The sequence below is a fragment of the Bombina bombina genome, chromosome 5 (genome assembly GCF_027579735.1).
Source record: "Bombina bombina isolate aBomBom1 chromosome 5, aBomBom1.pri, whole genome shotgun sequence".
NCBI lineage: Eukaryota > Metazoa > Chordata > Amphibia > Anura > Bombinatoridae > Bombina > Bombina bombina.
Genome location: NC_069503.1, coordinates 292,812,686 through 292,818,402, shown reverse-complemented (window position 1 = coordinate 292,818,402; position 5,717 = coordinate 292,812,686).

The following is a 5,717-nucleotide window of genomic DNA, read 5'->3' as shown; positions in this document are numbered from 1 at the left end:
GGATACATTTTATTGGTGATTACAGACTAATAGCCTAGCATTTTCTGTCAGACAGGCGCTAATCTAGAGACCAGTTTTCAATAAAGGATACCAAGAGAATAAATAAAATTAGATAACAGAAGTAAATTGAAAAGTTGTTAAAATTCCATGCTTATGAAAGTTTAATTTTGTTACTGTCCCTTTAAGTCTTTTAGATGCCAGAGAGGTTGCAGCACATCCCTTTGTAAATCACTGATTTCCACTCCAATGCAGCGCAAGCTTCACCGCAACTGCTGAAACCCGCGCCGCCCGTAATTTCACCTCGCACATCGGGGTATTACATAAACCCCGCCGGCAGTTCATAAAGTGCCGTAAGTCAGATAAACTAGCGATGCCCAGAAATGAGTGTTAATACAAATTTGTGGAGTCGCCAGTGACTTTAGAAACTGCCGGCACCTAAGAAAATAAAAAAAAATATCAAATTTCCCTTAAAAGTCTAACACGCCTCCCACAAATAAACCTGACACGTAAAAACCCCTATATCCGCCATCAAACCCACATCAGGACTAATAATAAAAGTATTAACCTTAAACCGACAACCTCCCATATGCAATATGCCTATTTAAACTATTAACCCCTAATCCACCATTAACCCACATCGCAATAAAGCTAATAAAACAATTAACCCCTAATCCGCCAACCCCAACATCGCAAACTACCTAATAAATATATTAACCCCTAATCTGCCATTCACCCACATTGCAAAGTCCCTATTAAAACTATTAACCCCTAGTCTGGCATTAATTCACAACGCTATAAACCTAATAAATCTATTAACCCCTAATCCACCAACCCCCCACAATGCAAAAAACTAATTAAATTACTAAGCCCCCTAACCTAACACCCCCTAAATTAACCCCAATTACCTAAATTAAAAAACACTAAGTTACAACTAAAATAAAAAAGCTAACTTTACTTAAAAATAAAATAATCTAAGATTAAACAAATTTTACCAAAGATTACCAAAAATAAAAAAGTCTAACATTACAGAAAATAACAAAATTATCAAAAATTAAAAAATTAAACCTAATCCCTATGAAAATAAAAAGCCCCCCAAAATAAAAACACCCCATAATCTAATGCTAAACTACCAATAACCCTTAAAAGGGCTTTTATTGTTGGGCATTGCCCTAAGTTAAACAGCTCTTTTACCTTAAAAAAACATTAAGCCCCCCTCTAACAGTAAAACCCTCCCACCCCCCAAAATAAAAAAAACTAACATTAAAAAATCCTAAACTACCCATTGCCCCTAAAGGGGCATTTTTATGGGCATTTCCCTTAAAAGGTCATTAAGCTCTTTTACTGCCCTTAAAAGGACATTCAGCTCTCGTAAGAGTGCCCAATAAATCCCTAATCTAAAAAAATAAATAAAATAAAATCCTAAATCTAACCCCCAAATAGGTACTCACCGTTCCTGAAGTCGGGCGGAGAAGGTCCTGTTCCAGGCGGCAGTGACGTCTTCTTCCAAGCGGCCAACATCTTCTTCCAAGCGGGGACCTCTTCCTTCTTCGTCCAGGACCAAGCCTGCACGGAGCGGAGATGAGCGCGGAGCAGGACCGGCGACCGCGGAGCTATGGAGCGTGGAGGATCCTCTTTGTACGATCGCCGCCGTACACTGAATAGTGAATTCAAGGTACACCTTTAAATAAGGTGCCCCTTGCATTCCTATTGGCTGATTTGATTCTTCAAATTCAAATCAGCCAATAGGATGAGAGCTACTGAAATCCTATTGGCTGAAATAAACAGCCAATAGGATTTCAGTAGCTCTCATCCTATTGGCTGATTTGAATTTGAAGAATCAAATCAGCCAATAGGAATGCAAGGGACGCCATATTGCGGTTGACAGGTAGATAGACATTGCGCATGCGTTAGGTTTATGTTTTCAGGCAGTTACGGGAGTTACGGTGCTCACATTTTCAGAGCAAGGCTTGCTGTGCCTGCCTATGTGTGGCGAGGTGAAAATGGAGTAAAATTTCTCCATTTTCGCTGCGTAAGTCCTTGCGCTGAATAAGTGATACTGATTTGCAACGTGGTTCTTAGTTAATTTATGGGAGTAAAAATTGCAGGCGACGGTTGAAATTTATATGTGATACCAAAACCGCATAAAAACCGTCGTTGCCGGCTTTTCTGGGTGACGCTGCATATGTAATCTTGCCCCAAGAGTTTAACCTTTGTCCTAAGCCCAGCTAGTGCACTAACCCGAATCAATAACACCAGCCCTATCTCTACCTTAAACAAAGAACATTGCAGCCACACTGTTGCAGGGGTGTTATGAGCAGATAGATTGTTTGGGGTTTTTATGCATTATTTTGTTGTGGAATAAAATGTTGTGATTATAAAACTTGATTGTTTTCAGTTGTAATTGTGTAGATTATTTTAAGGAAAAAAAGGAACTGGTGCACTCAAAAAGAATAAGGATTTAAAAATAAAGCCTATCCTTTATTTGAACAAGTTAACATTCATCAGCATTATAGCACCACATATCTGACATGTGTTGCGCCCTCTGCTGGCAGTTTCTCACAAACTGTCCTATTTCCTTTCCTCAAGTTAACACCTTAAAATCAATAAAAACAAACAGTGACAATAAAATCCCTACAGAGGAATAAGAACAAATAGCTCAGCATGAATAACATTTTCAGATTATTAAACAGCTATTTTACACCTAGATTACAAGTTTTGCGTTTTTGTTTTAATGCTGAAAAAATTGTCAGCGTTAAAACAGCACCGCAGCCATTACAAGTCTTGTCGGTATAGCTGTACCACAAGCCTTTTAGACTGTAACGCAACGTCAGTAAAAATGACATTTTTTCACGGGACTTCCATAGCGCAGCCATTACGAGTTTTGTGGTTCGGCTAAAAAGCTTGCGTTACACCCTATAACTACACGATCCGTCCCGCCATCTGAGAGCAGTAGTTATGAGTTTTGCGCTACAAAACTGTTACATAAAACTCATAACTAAACTGTTGCAAAGTACACTAACACCCATAAACTACCTATTAACCCCTAAACCAAGGCCCTCCCACATCGCAAATACTATATTAAAGTTAATAACCCCTAATCTGCCGCTCCCGACATCGCCACTAATAAAATGTATTAACCCCTATTCCGCCGCTCCTCGACATCGTCACCACTATAATAAAATTATTAACCCTTAAACCAAAGCCTTCCGGCATCGCAAACACTATTTAAATATTATTAACCCCTAATCTGCCTTCAGCCCACATCGCCCCCACTATACTAAAGTTATTAACCCCTATTCCGCCGCTCCCCGACACCGCCGCCACTATAATAAACCTATTAACTCCTAAACCGAAAGCCCCCCACATCGCAATAAACTAATTTAAACTAGTAACCCCTAAACCTAATGCCCCCTAACTTTATATTAAAATTACAATTTCCCTATCTTAAATTAAATTAAAACTTACCTGTCAAATTAAAAAAAAACTAAGTTTAAACTAATAATTTAACTAATATAACTATTAAACTAACTACCAATTAAGAAAAACTAAAATACGCAATCCTAACACTGCTATAAAAATCACAAACTATCTAATTACAAAAAAATAAAAAAAGACTAAATTATGAAAAATAACGAAATTATCAAAAATAAAAAAGAATTACACCTAATCTAATAGCCCAATAAAAATTTCTATCTCTTTTGCTTTCTCACCCTCTCTTTCTCTCCCTCTCTTTCTCTCTTTCTCTCTCTCTCTCCCCTCTCTTCTCTCTAGGGGTGTTTAGACTCAGGGTTTATGTTAGGGTGTTAGTTTTAAACGTAACTTTTTTTTCCCCATAGACATCAATGGGACTGCGTTACAGAGCTTTAATTCTGCGATTGCAGGTGTTAGGTTTTTTTTAGCCCGCTCTCCCCATTGATGTCTATGGGGAAAGCTTGCACGAGCACGTTATAACAGCGCTTGGATTGTGTGCGGTATGGAGCTAAACGCAACCATATTGCACGCACAAGCTGGCTGTTTAAAAACTTTTAATGGCTGCACTATAGAGGGTGAAATAACGCCACTTTTGTTGGATTCGTTAAATTCCCTATAGCGCGCATAACTTGTAATCTACCTGTTAGATATTGCAGCATATCTTTAAATATCTGCTATAAATTCTTAGCACACAAACTGCACAACTTAAATAATTAAGCTCTAAGAAGATTAAATACCTAGTTGCCTGAGTAATGCTATGTTCAGCTAATATACAAAATAATATACTGAAGTATTTATGAATAAAATAAGGTGCTAACTAACCTTCACCGTTATTACTCAATAAAGTAACTAATGTCCCATTAAAATGAACCAAGGGAAATGGATATGCAGCTTACAACTCCAGCACAGTACTTTTTTGTCTAGGATTTTATACTTATTTCTACATCTAGGTGGCATCAAAGCTCTATATATTATTTTAACACTAAAGTTAGCAACGTCTGTTAAATTAAAGAGATATGAGGCAGTGATCATTTAGTAAAAACAAATATGTTAAATCAAAGTAAACATACAACAGAAACAGCAACCAACTTGCTTATTTTCTTGCAAAATGAGCACTGACATCTTTTGAACTTAAGTTGCATTCTGACTCTTCTGAGCATGAGCAAAACAGACTTTCTGTCTCTAGCATTATCTGAATAGTAAATCAGCTCAAGTTACTCTAGAATATTTATGACAGATAGATAAGCCTTTCTCTAGAGACCCCAGCCTCCTTGTTGGAATGTGGTAGGAAGTAATAAGCAGTGTACAAATTAAGTATAAAAAAAGAAGGTAAAATCCTTTTAAAATAATGAATAATACATATTGCAATGATTTATATTAAAGGGACACTGAACCCAAATTTTTATTTCATGATTCAGATAGAGCATGCAATTTTAAGCAACTTTCTAATTTACTCCTATTATCAATTTTTCTTTGTTCTCTTGCTATCTTTATTTGAAAAACAAGGCATCTAAGCTATTTGTTTGATTCAGAACCCTGGAAAGCACTTGTTCATTGGTGGATGAATTTATCCACCAATCAGCAAGAACAACCCAGGTTGTTCACCAAAAATGGGCCGGCATCTAAACTTACATTCTTGCATTTCAAATAAAGATATCAAGAGAATTAAGAAAATTTGATAATAGGAGTAAATTAGAAAGTTGCTTAAAATTGCATGCTCTATCTGAATCATGAAAAAAAAATTGGGTTCAGTGTCCCTTTAAGTATAACCCACTGCTTAGTTCTTTTTAACTAAATATAACGTTTAATATCCCTTTAATACCATTAAAGTGTTTAATACCATTAAAGAGTTTTTTGTAGTTCTTAACTATATATATTCTATTACTCTTGTACGCACCTCTCAAGTTGTTTTTACCATTTACCATTGTTGACATAAATTACACTCTAAACTACAAAAGTTAATTTACAATTTGCATAAAACTATATGTTATAGCTAGTATTATTAACAGTACTTTAATATGTCTTAGGAGTGTAACCATGATCTAGCAAGTGTGACAGATATGGGGCGCGATCCGATATAGGTCGTAGCTTTCCCGCGCCGCCCGTAATTTCACCTCGCAACTCGACCTATCCAATATACTGCGCCGTCAGATGCTAAACTGGCGTAAGTAGCAAAAACCGGCAATCAACTAAAATCTGCGCAAATACACATTTTAGTCGTCGCAAGTACTTACGCCAGTATTTTG